Source organism: Cibotium barometz, chromosome 54 (genome assembly GCF_041138505.1).
Source record: "Cibotium barometz isolate CiBa-2024 chromosome 54, ASM4113850v1, whole genome shotgun sequence".
Lineage (NCBI taxonomy): Eukaryota > Viridiplantae > Streptophyta > Polypodiopsida > Cyatheales > Cibotiaceae > Cibotium > Cibotium barometz.
The window spans coordinates 34,224,254-34,238,428 of NC_141099.1; positions in this window are offsets into that span (position 1 = coordinate 34,224,254).

The following is a 14,175-nucleotide window of genomic DNA, read 5'->3' on the forward strand; positions in this document are numbered from 1 at the left end:
TAGTCCACTTTTTGGATCTCATTGAAACAGGAGAGAGGAAAGATAAAAATATCTCATTATTTGGGAGTTTAAAACTCTCCCACACATGTGAAATAGGCACCTGCTTCATGAGGGGAATTTCCCCATACTGAGGTGTCAAAAATGCATCATTTCACCTAAATATCTCTCTTTTTTAACTAATAACCTTGTCCTTAGTCAACTCTTCATCTTATGTGACTATTTACTCAATTTTGGGGGATTTTTCTTTTATTCTTCTATTGATCTCCTCCCTACATTTGGATGAATCTTATTGGTCCATAAGAACCTTAATTTATAATTTCGAAAAAATCTTGATCCCCAGGATAATGCCTCTTAATTTCTAATGCACCTTCTGAAAATATTTTTGAACTTCTGTTTCAGGGGAACTTATTTTAATAAGATGAGATATTTTTCTATCCAAAAATATTTAAAAATTGAATTCACTGTCTAGAAGATTTTCTCTCTCTAGGCCAAAACTGGTAGAAACAAGATCTTTCATATTTCTGAAGAGGGATTTGATTACAGGAGAAGATGCTGGACATCTTGAGAGGCTGGGGAGGAATCTTACATTCTCTCCCACTTGAAAAATGCGAGATGCCCTCATCTCGCAAACTGGGGGTAATCCCGCAAATAGATCGGTTTCATTCTCCCAGGTGGCATCTTCAAAAGGATAGAACTTCCATTTTACCAATAATTGAGAATTCTGTTCCTGAGAATCTTTTCTCGAACATCAAGAATTTTTTCAGGTTGGAGTTCCATCTGCCCTTGGGTTGAAGAGGTTAGGTTTTCATCATCAAGCACATGATTTGGGCTTGGCACATAATTCTTTAGAAGGCTTACATGAAATAAATTATGAACTTTGAGATGAGGAGGTAGAAGAAGCTCATAGGCTAAGTCACCTACTTTATTTGTAATCAGATATGGCCCACAATATCTGGGGGATAACTTCTTGTACTTCCCAAGAGAGATAAAGAACTTCTTTTGGGCCGTACTCGAATGAAGACCATATCTGCTTCTTTGAATTCTCTGTCTGTCCTCTTCTTATCTGCATATTGCTTCTGTCTATCCTGGGAAGCTTTTATATCTTTACGAATTGCCTGCATCTGCTGCTCCATGTCGTCAAGCGTTTGTCTGGACATCTCGACCCTAATCAATGGGTCGGACCAAGTTAATGGAGTTAAGCAATCTTGTCCATACAGAGCTTTAAAAGGGCTCATCCCGATATTTCGGTGATAAGAAGCATTGTAGGCGAACTCGACTAGGTGCAGATAGCTTAGCCATTTCTTGGGTTCCCTGCCACAGCATGTATATCTTCGATTACTTGGTTTACCCTTTCAGTTTGACGATCGGTCTCAGGGTGATAAGCTGTGCTGAGATCCAAGAAAGTTCCCACCACTGCTTCGAAAAATGCAGTCCAGAGCCTTGAAGTAAACTTGGGATCTTGATCACTTACTATTCTCCTGGGTAGGCCATGCAATCTGAAGATTTCAGTGGCCACATCCACTGTAGTGTAGGTTTCTTTTACTGGGATCAGATGGGCAACTTTGGTTAGTCTATCAACTACCACGAAAATGGAGTTGTAACTTGATTGCACTGTAGGTAATCCAGTAAATAAAGTTCATACTGATACATTCCCACTTCATCTGGGGGATGTCCAATGGATGTAACTTCCCAAGCATTTTTTACTCTTTTAGCTTTGACTTTCTGGCATGTCAAACATTGACGTACATGATTTAGTACATCCTTTTTCAGACCAGGCCAAAAGAAGTTTTTCTTTACAGACATGTAGGTTTTGATGAAACCTGGATGTCCTGCCTATAAGGGTGTCATGGGCTTCATTCAGAATTTGATCCTTGGTTTCCTCATCATTAGGAATGCATAGCCTGCGATTATAATACATAATGCCATCATCCAGGCTGTACCCTTGAACTCTGTTCAACTCCTGAGGAGTTTTGCTTTCCTGCATAAGTAGGGTAGCAATAGGGCCAAAGAATCTATCCTCCATGATCTTCTCTCGCTTCAATAATCAAAGGATTTGATATTACAGTAATTGCAAGCAAGGAGGCTTTTCTGCTGAGGGCATCTGCTACCACATTTTCTTTGCCTGGGTGGTACTTGATTTCAAAATCAAATTCCTGCAGGGTCTGCATCCACCTTCTTTGGCGCATGTTGAGGTCCTTCTGAGTAAAGATCCACTTTAAGCTCTGATGATCTGTCATCAAAGTGAATCTTTTTCCCAGTAGGTAATGTCTCCACAACTTTAAGGCATAGACTACTGAAAATAATTCCAGGTCATGGACAGCATAATTCCTCTCATGCGTTCTGAGCTTTCGGGATTCATAGGCCACTGCAGGACCTTCCTGCATGAGTGCATCTCCCAGGGCAAAACCACTTGCATCAATTACTACCTCAAAGCGTAAAGAGAAATCTGGCAGCTTCAGAACGGGATTGGTTACCAAGGCGGTCTTCAGCTTATCAAAAGCACTCTGGCATCTGGCAGACCACTAAAATGGGGTATTCTTAGGGGAAAGCTATGAGAGCATACTTTGGTATAAAAATTCTATACCAACCAGTCAATCCCAAGAATCCTTTGACTTCTTTCACTGTCTTTGGATCAGGCTAATCTATGACTGCTTGGACTTTTGCGGAATCTGGAGAAATTCCATCTTTGGATACCAGAAAACCCAAGTATTCAACATGGTCAGCAGAGAAAGTGCAAAGAGTTGGTGCTTTCTTAGAATCTCAAGGACTTTTCGGACATGAGTCTCATTGTCAGCTGCATTCTTTGAGTAAATCAGAATGTCGTCAAAGAAAATTAGAGCAAAATCATCAAAGTATTCTCTGAGGATGTCTTGCATTAGGCGATTGAATGTAGCTAGGACATTAGTTAATCCGAACGGCATGACAGTAAATTCATAATGCCCATAGCGAGTATTGATGGCTATTTTCGGTATATCTTGATCATTGATCCTGATCTGGTAATACCCGAATTTGAGATCTATCTTTGTGTGAAGATCTGGGCTCCATTTAGCCTGTCCAAAAGCTCATCAATTCTTGGGATAGGATACTTATTCTTAACTGGCTGACTTAGACTCTGTAGTCTACACAGAGTCTAATCGTTCCATCTTTCTTTTTCTGAAAGAGAACTGGTGCACCCCAAGGTGAAACACTGGGTCTTACAAATCCTTGTTCTAACAGTTGTCTAAGCTATTCCTTGAGTTCAATGGCTTCAGGAATTGGTATTACGTGCGCAGGGCTACAGGCTGAGCTCCGGGGGTCAATTCAATCACGTGATCTACTTCCCGAATTGGAGGCATTTAGCTCTGCTGGGAATAGATCATCAAATTCATTTAGCCATTCTGGTTCTTTAGCCTTAAGCTTTGAGTCTACTGGGTTCATTTTGACAACATAAATTTGCTGCTTCTTCCTAAGTCCTTTCAGCAACCTGGAAGCTTTTACTAATTGAAGGTCTGGGGATCCGGAAACTCCAGTTCCTTGAACTTTGTTCCCGTGAAGGTCATGGAAGGAAATGGTTCCATTGTGACAGTGTATGTCAGCTTGATTTTTGTGGAGCCAATCCATTCCAAGGATCCCGTTAAAAACTCCCAGAGGTAAGACTTTGAACTGACACAGTTGGTTACATTACCATCTAGATTGAGCTGGATAAGATCTGTCTCATGGTGAGTGAAAAGAATCTTCCCATTGGCCAATTCAACTTGCATAGGTTTCCCTGATTTTTGTTCTAAGACTAGCTTACGCAAGCATCCAGGGGAAATGAATGAATGAGAACTGCCTGAATCAAAAGCTTAAAAGGCTTACCCTGATATTTTGCTGGAGTATGGATGACTGAGAACTGATAGTTAGGTCCTTGGTTTTCAATTGCAGCAAAGATCTGCCCTCTTTTCTCTTCTACTACATCTGAAATTGTGACTGCTTTGGCTGCTGTAGTCTGAGGTGGAACTCTTTCTCTTTGGTTGCCCCAGTTCTGGGAAGGAGTTCTGAGGTTACTTTTTGGACAGAGGCAGATGGCTGAGCTGGAGTTCTTCTGGGGTTACCTTGGCTTGGGCGAGATAGGCCTTTATTAGACTAGTATGAAGGGGTTGGTCTCTGAATTTGGGGTCCTTGACTTCCCTGTCCCCTTGACATGGCAGGAGTTGGCAGTCTTTCAGTTGGTGACCAAAACCTTGGCATCCAAAACATCGGTTTTCACTTCTGAGTTCATCCTTCTGATTTCTTGAAAGAGGTGGGGCTCTTGAGAAAGTATTCTGGGGGAAGGGTCTTCCTTCACTTCGGAATCTTCCTGCATCCTGATTCTGATTCGGGCCTTGCTGCCTCTTCGAGGGTGGAAAGTTTGAAGTACTTCCCTGGGCTTGGAATCTTTTAAAGTTAGAGGGTGCAAGCTTTGGCGAGACCTTTACTACAAAGGCTTTGGCAAAATCCTTTGCCATCCTTACAGCTTCAGCCATGGACACTGGCTTGGCATTTTTGACCAGTGTGTCCAAGGGTTCGTTCATTCCTCGAATGAACCTGCCATGAGTTGTTCTTCATCTAGAGGTGGTGAATATTTGAGTAGAAGTGCAAAGGCCTGGTGATATTCCTCGATGGTTTTGCTCTCCTTATTTTTCGTTCATTTTGATTTCCAAAAATCAAGGGGGACAAAATCTCTTTCTCAAATAGGTTTTTAGGTCATTCCAGGGCTGAGTATTTCTATCCAGACGGTTGGTGTCACAGTGGCTTCTCCATGCTACCCTGGCTATTTTCACTATTTTTAGCCGGGCAAGAGCCATTTTGCTCTGCTCATTGTAGCCTGTGATGTCAAAATATTCTTCCATGGCTTCCACCCATTTCTCCACAGCCTCGCCCAGGTTCTCTCCTTTGAAGGGTCCTGGCTGAGTCCTATGAAGAGCCTTGCGAACATCAGGGTCAAGCTCGTCATCTTCAGAGAGAGGGTCTGGCTGACGGCCACGGTTTCCTCGTCTCATGATTCTGCCAAAAATTTATATAGGCAGGGTTTCTCACTTGGGGCCTCGCCCACGAATATCCGGGCACGAGACTAGGCTGGTGGTCACTCCGAAAACCGAAACCGGGAAAATTTCCCATGCTCGAAAAGCGGAGACGATTCCACCTTTTTGAATTTTCTTAACGAATTTTTCTAACGAGATCAAATCTAAACTATCCTTCACCTGAATAAACCAGATAGAAGAAAACTATCACTGATATAATTTGATCATCTGAGAAATTTCAACGCTTTTTTCCTAATCAAGATCAGGCACAGCCGGCCGTTGATCCACTCAATTGAGAAAATTATCAGGGAATTAACTAACTACTCGAATCCTAGCGTAATCCTAAGATTTTTCAGTTTGATTATTAAAACTGCACTGATTCCAGCCTCTAACCCCATCCGGCCCATGGGTTAGCCACCACCCTACCACACTGGAATCAGTGGAACCAAACAAGTACTCACCCACCCATAATTGAAATGCCTCTCGAAAGATACTATTTAAATTTCTATTTTTCTAAATTTCGTTCCACGAATATTTGCTTATAGATTTCTAAAACATGAATTTCTTATGAGGAATAAAATAATCATTTATCTCGATCTCCGACTTTGATAGTTTAATTGAATTTTCTCATTAGCATCTTAGTGAATATGAAACGGTAGCATTTCTTCTCACAGATTATCTACTTATTCATTTTTCCAGTTTTTGCGAAAATTAAAGAGAGGATTATGAGAACCCTTATTTAAATATAATCATTCTATATGCATCTATTTATGCATAAAATCCAATTCTGATGAAAGTCACACTTATCATCATAAAAGTAATTTATGATAAAAATCACACTTTTAATATAAAAAATATCTTTTATGCATAAATATCATTTATGATGAAAATCACACTTTTAATATAAAAAAATATCCTTTATGCACATGTTTATGCATAAAAATCATTTATGATGAAAATCACACTTTTAATATAAAAAAATATCTTTTATGCATATGTTTATGCATAAAAATCATTTATGATGAGAATCACACTTTTAATATACAAAAATATCTTTTATGCATATGTTTATGCATAAAAATCATTTATGATGAAAATCACACTTTTAATATAAAAAATATCTTTTATGCACCCATTTATGCATAGAAATTAATAATGATAAAAGTAACACTTTTATAATAAAAAATATTCTTTTATGCATAGAATTCAATAATGATAAAAGTAACACTTTTATAATAATAAAAATATTCTTTTATGCATATGTTTATGCATAAAAATCAATAATGATAAAAGTAACACTTTTATAATAAAAAATATACTATTATGCATACTTTTATGCATAAAAATCAATAATGATAAAAGTAACACTTTTATAATAAAAAAATATTCTTTTATGCATACCTCTATGCATAGAATTCAATAATGATAAAAGTAACACTTTTATAATAAAAAAATATTCTTTTATGCATAGAAATCCATAATGAAGAAAGTAACACTTTCATAAAAAATATCAATATGTATCTTTCTCTACATGGAATTTAATTCTATTGAAAATCATTCTTTTATAAAAATTAATCAATATGCATCTTTCTATGCATGAATGAAATTGACACTTTTAGAATACTTTCACGATGGGGATTACTCTTTTTGATTAATAAAAGATGAAATTTATTTCATAAATTTTTAAAAATTTCACCATAACCTACCTCCTTTGTATGGCTGACCTTTTTTTAATTTTTAACTCACTAAAATTAATTAGAAGTTCACCAAGAGTATTTAAATCATTCTAGTGTAAATATTTTCTAGTTATTTAAGAGAAACATTATGAAAAACTTGATTTTATCCAATAATCAATCATCTAGGATAAAGAATGGTTGGATTTACTAAAGAAGAGAGGGGAATGCCTTTTTTCAATGAGGCATAACATCATTTCATTTTAGAGAAGACAAAAATCATAAAAAACCATAAAAGAAATAGAAAAGAGAAGAATCTCCAACTTACATAGATAATTTGAGAGCTTTCCTTTGGCTTAATGGTTTGAGGGTTCTACTCTTGTTTGAAACAAGAGTGGCCACCAATCTTTTAGAAGAGGGAAGGTCAAAAACTAATGAATTATGAGTAAAATTCACAGTTTTTGGCACTTGGGAGAAGCAGGGTAACAGTGCAAAACACTATTGAGTTTCAACAAGGGGGAAGGCTTCTATTTATAGGAAAAAGTGAGCTTCTAACCAAGCCAACTGATTCTAGAATTTTCTAGATCAGTTTGGTCAATTTTTGACCATTTTTGGGTCAGTTTAGTCCACTTTATGGATCTAGTTGAAACAGGAGAGAGGAGAGATAAAAATATCTCATTATTTGGGAGTTTAAAACTCTCCCACACATGTGAAATAGGTGCCTACTTCATGAGGGAAATTCCCCCATACCGAGGTGTCAAAAATGCATCATTTCACCTAAATATCTCTCTTTTTTAACTATTAACCTTGTCCTTAGTCAACTCTTCATCTTATGTGTATTTACTCATTTTTGGGAGATTTTCCTTTTATTCTTCTATTTATCTCCTCCCTACATTTGGATGAATCTTATTGTCCATAGGAACCTTAATTTAAAATTTCGAAAAAATCTTGACCCCCAGGATAATGCCTCTTAAACAGATTATACTTAATTTCTAACTTAATTTCTAATGCACCTTCTGAAAATCTTTTTGAACTTCTGTTTCAGGGGAACTTATTTTAATAAGCCTAATATGTGATCGTGGCCACATACTATTTCACGAAATGGGTAGAGGCCAGAGCCTCTAAGTGATCTAATACACGAACAACAGCTAAGTTCTTATATGAATAAATTTTTCGAGATTCGACTGCCCATTAGAGTCAGTCACAGTGATCGCGGTTCACACTTCATTAATGAGGTGATTGATCACTTACTTTTGCTGGATTCCTTGTAGAGTCCACTGGGAGTCATCCCCTTATTATCCACAGGCTAATGGTCAAGTGGAGAGCACAAATAAGATTTTGTGTACTATCTTGACAAAAACATTAGAAGCAAGTCGAGAACGGATTGGGAATATAAGCTAACGGTAGCTTTATGGGCATATCGAACATCGTATAAGGTAGCGAGACGGGATATACTCCCTTCTGTCTAGCTTATGGTGTTGAAGCAGTAATGCCTATGGAGTACCTAGTTCCAAGCCTAATAATTGCAGCAAGAATGATTGACTGAGAATGCATTAGCTGAAAGGCTAATTGACTTAGAGAAACTTGAAACTCGACTAATTGTATCACATGGTCTTATGGTCAAAAAATTACGAAGAAAACGTTGGTTTGACAATAACTTGAAACAAAAGGAACTAGAAACGGGGGACCTTGTCCTCATGTACGGTGTAGGAAGCACCAGAAAAATGAAACTAAGTACAAAAAATTAGGACCTTTTTGAGTGTCCAAAATCACACCTAAAGGGTTGGTTAGAATTGAAATAATTGAGGGTGTACAAATGGAGGGTTACATCAATGGGAGCAAGCTAAAAAAATATTTTGGAGCACTGACCCAAGAGATGCTCGTGTAAGAGCATCTTTTAAAACAATGGAAGGAGCTCGCAAAAGAAAAAATCAAGCAAGATTAAGAAGCTAAGGCAAGAGAGCAAACAGATACTCCAGAAGACGGTATTGCATGTGAACATGGCTTCACTAACCCTCCTTGATGAGGATAAATTGGACATTGAGCTAGCACGACTCAGGGTGGAAGTCTCTATGACTAAAAGTCATATGACGAGCATTGCATTGATAGATACGGGATCAAGTCATAATCTAATCTCATATGAGACATGGGTAGCTTTAGACAAACCACACCTTGAGGCCACCAATGCACAAGTACGAAGTGTGCCCTTGATAACTACAAAAGTTGAGGGATTTCTAAGTGTTAATATTTTACCAGAAATAATCCTTTGGTTGGGAAGGTCTTTGTTATGCCTGCTGCTCTGCAGGATCTATGGAGGAGGAAATGATCCTGGGACGATCTTGGATTTGTGCCAGTAACTGTAATATCCAATGGGAAAAGAGAATGACACAACTGAATGAGGGAAACAATGTCATTTTTGTGCCCTTATGGAGCCCAATAAACAAAGGGAAGCAAGCTCTGATTGAGGATATGGAAACACCAAGCACAGTAACAAGCAGCTCATGTACCAGAGAAGACATCAACCCCAGAATCCATACATTAAAAATAGCCAAAGTTACCAGGTACTCACATTAGTGGGTGCTTAAGGGTCAACTTGGAAACCACCTATACAATGATGTGAAGGGAGTAAATAAGGAATCAGGAAAAATAGTACAAAAATTAGACAAGCGGCAGAGATAGCATTCAAATGTTAGCCCGACAGTATTCCAAATGAAACCGCACTCCACAAGGTCATAAGCAATGGATTCGAAAGGAATTGCTAGTGGCACAAGGCTATTACCAGGGGCAATACAACAATATGGGTGCCCAATCCCACCCAAATCCCATCTTTGCAAATACCTTCAGAAACAAAGAAAATGACAGTAAGAGCAACCAAAGCCAAATCCTGGCTAAAACAAATGCTAGGAATGCATAAACATTGGTGTGGAGAAAGAGCCAATTCAATAGGATGAACTAAAGATAACAAACCCAGTACTTGTACCCACAACAATATAGGAGCTGGGCAATGTTATTGAGAATGAAAAAGTGTAACAAATGGACACAAATACAAATCCCAATTAACAGGATTCAGTAGAAGCACTCTTCAGTTGGATGGAGGGAAAGATCAAGCACTCTCACACAGAGTTAAAATGATTGCAACAACAAATACCCAGAAGTGCCAAAGTACCACCTTGGTTTCCATGGCAATAAACAAATGGAAGTACAAGGTATCCATTACTCAAAAATGGATACAAGGCAAAAATAGATTAAAATAAAAAATGATCATTCACTTCATCCAAGCAACTTTTGAATGTATGATTGAGTGTTTAAGCATGAAAGGAATGTGGGGTATAAACCTTGTACACACTCGATTCAAAATGGTTCATGCCATGAACGGATTTCAAATAGTTCACGTCGTGAAACAATCCAAACAGTTCACGTCGTGAACCGGTGCTCAATGGTTCATGTCGTGAAACGGTCACTTTTTCTTCGACCAATCATGGGAGGCCACATGGCATACTTCACGAAGGCAGTCGCCCAGTCCGATGGCCGCGCCATAAAATCAAATTTCTTTCCCTATTCATGCATTTTGTGTTCGTCATTCTCCATCATGTGTGCGATCCCCGAGCTTTCGATTCATGTTTGATCATTTGCCTGGGAAATCGACGTATCCGAGTTAAGGTGAGAGCTTGTACCTTGCCTTCGCATATTCTTTCCGTTTTTTCAGTTCTTTTCTTCTTAAGCATAATCGTAATTGCATGATCAGAAATTCATATAAATACAAGAGTTTAGTTAAATGCATAGATGTCTTTGATTGCTTTCCGTATCTGCAAAAACCTATATTCTCATCGTTTCACAAAACCCCGCAATCACGTTGGTAACTCACACCTTGCACTCTCACGGTACTATATTCTCACCAAAACTGATTGCTGCATACGAGTGTTTTGTTCCCTTGACCTACACACTTCATAAACTACACTCACTAATTAACTCTTAAACAGGCTATATGCATAAACTGTTTCACGGGATTGAACCCTGTATTTTCACGGAAAATTGTTTCACGATTTTAGACCATGCACTTTCACGGAAATACCATTTCATGGGTTTAGATTGTCTCACAGTTTTAGGCAGTTCCACAAATTTAGCCCGTCTCACAGAAAATTGTTTCACGGTTTTAGACCCTGCATTTTCACGAAAAACTGTTTCATGGTTTCCTGCACTTTCACGGAAATACCATTTCACGGGTTTAGGCTGTCTCATGGTTTTAGACAGTTTCACAAATTTAGCCTTATCTCATGGAAAGATTGTTTCACGGTTTTAGGCAGTTTCATGGATTTAGCTCGTCTTCTGGAAAGATTGTTTTACGGTTTTAGGCTAACTCACAAAAAAACATCTCATGGCTTTACACCTTGCACTTTCACAATTTTTACCCACCTCATCACGGGCTTCGTACCCTATCATCTCACGGTACATAAACCTGCACTTTCACGATGTGCACCTTCTCGCCTAGAAATTCATACCTCCTTATTTGCTCACACCACTAACACACTTCTCATCAAATGTAACCTTACATACACTTCAAAAGAAGAAGGGAGAGAAAATAACAAGGCATGCCACATGCTCTCACTAGTCATCAGACTGACCTTCTTCTCATTCTTACAGATGTCGACCTTAGCTACCTCTGACTTGGAAGCCGAAGAAACTCCGGCAGTGACACAAGCCAGTGCAACTAGATCACCAATTATGAGAAGGAAAAGACCCAGAAGGAGCCCAAAATTGAGCTATTTGGGTCAGTATGCAGAGGCATTCCATGGCTCCATCATAAGCAAGGAAGTCCACACTACTTATGGAAAGATAGCTCTATAGTACCATAGCCCTGATGAGTGCAGTACCAGAGCCTTGAGTGCTTGCAGATCTTGGAGGATGCAGAAGTCAAGGATAAACTAGAGAAAGGGCAGATGACAGAATGTCTCCACCAAACCATCGATACATAGTTGTGTGCGGAGTAACAAGTCATACGACAAGGCCACTAAGAGGGGAAAGGTGACTAAAGCAGATGGAGCCATAGAACAATTTTTAATCTCAAAAGATCTCATACAAGAGGCCCTACAGTTACCACCATCTCTTAAGATACACTCTCACAATTACAAAAAGATGCCCCTCGACACCATGCTAAATAAAATTTCTTACAACTACAACGGGGCTGAGTATGACAACATCAGAGATGAGGTGATAGAAAAGGCCTGCAGATCAATGTCACTCATAATGCAGGTAAAGCCAGTGGACAGGTAAAGCCAGTGGACAGGTACAACAAGGTTCCCCTTAACAGGATAGCCAAAGTACATGAAGAAAGAGAAGATGATTGCGCATATTACATTCATAGAGAAATGGAGATTTATCTAAAGGCACACCAGTCGAAGGTATGCAACTTGTACTTGATGACAAAGGTGCTAAATCATATAGCACAACGGCCTCTTCTAGATTCAAAACTGGAAGAATAGATACAACTGGAAATACATATAACACCACCACCACTTGCCTCTGAAGAAATGCAGGAAGGACAAGCATTATTGAGGACACAAAGGAAATCATGAACGAGCTCAAGAAAGGTAGAAAGAAGAAAACTGAAAGGACGATGAGAGGAATAATGCCTGACGTTGTAGAGAGGAAACACAAAGAATAGAGGCCAACCTAGCCAAGGAGATAACATCTTACTAGGAAGTACTAGGGCATCGGGAAGCAACAAGTTTAAGCTTATTAGAACCTCCAGAGGGGACGGTAGCAGAGACACATCAACAAACCCCCCCTCTAAGTCTGGCACAATTGATTTTCAAAAACCTTTCCCCTCTTTGGAATTCAACAATGTCAGATACACTTGCTTCTGCTAAGGTGCATAAAGAGACTCAACAAGGAAAATTGCCAGAAGTAGAGCACAAAAGCCACAAAGAAGCCACATCACAACAAGAAGGACTCCCTGAAGAACAATTGGATATAGGAAAGTGACAAAGAATTGAGGAGACACCAAGCCCAGCAAGAGGCAACGTTTGGATAATGCAAAGTTGATTCCAGAGATGTCCTTCCTTCATAACATGGATTACGACAAGTTCCTTCATGAGACTATGGAAGGCCTAGATGGTCTCTTACAAGTGCCACACTTTGGACTAGAAGGAGCAGCGGAAACAAGTGCTTCTCTTTGGAAATAAGATAAGAGAGTGTGGTGATGCCATCTCCTGACCACTCATATGCTTCATGATAGAAATACAACGCTATGGAAGCAAGTATAGGATGCAACCAATTAAGTTCAAACACTTCAAGAGCATCTAACAGCAGCAGAAGCAACACACAGAGATGTAATCCTAAATTTAAGCTTAAAGGCTGCTGAGGAGAGCAGGAAGTGAGATACCAAATACTAGAAAATAATAATCTTGTTCTCAGCCAAACCTTGGTACAAAGAATCAAGGAAAATACAGACTTGAAAGTGCAACTGGAGCAGGCAAAGGAACAGATTCAAAGATAAGTGGCACATAACAAGGAACAAGCAAGCATCCAGGCTCAATAGCTGTATAGGAGTTCCAAAAAATTTTCTAGGCTAAGGAAGAAGAACTACAAGGCAACCTAAAATCACTAGCCGCAGCCCTTAAGGATGCTGAATAAAGAGTGCTCCAACTTCAACAAGAAAGAGAGCAAAGTAATAAAGCAAATGCAGAAAAAGTAAGAGTACTAAATGAGACCATCAACATCAAAAACTTGGAAATGCAGAATATGATGGATACACACAAAGAGGTAATGCTATAGATTACCCAATAGCTCCAAGCTAGTCAAGCCTTGGATGCTGAAAGACTTCAAAAGATTGCAGAGGCTCAAGGAATGGAAGTTGCAGCCAGATGAGCACAAGAGGTAGCAACAAGATGATTTGAAGAATTGGATGCCACAAGAATGGTGCGAGAAACCCGCATATCAGATCTTCTCACCACCAAGGATTCTCGCATACAGGAATTGGAGAGCCAGCTGGCAATCTAGGAATGCAGCCAAAGACAAGAGCCAACCGACAAGTTGTGACTACTCCTTGAGCGAGCCTCAGAGATAGGTTTGTTTTGCCAGTAACTCCTCGGGCCCCTCCTTAAACTTTGACTCTCTTTTTGTCTACACTAACACTCTTAATATCAATCTATTTGATCCTAGGAGAAATAACACTTATTAAACAAAATACAGAGCATGATGTTGACCCTACTGTAATCATGGGGATTTTTCGGGGGTACCTAGTACTAACCAATCCTAAGGATATTTTCTTCTATCCATTACACCCCATTGTGCTCAACCTTTGTAGTTGGTGTCAGGTGCTACAAAACTCAGACATCTTGGACAACAGTGTCAACAAATTAGACCCGTTTGTTCCATATGATATTCCTGATACACCGGCCAATTACGAGGTTGTAGCCAGTGGTTAGAAGTATATAATACTCACCAACATTTAAATCTTTGTGAGTCTACACTACATTAGG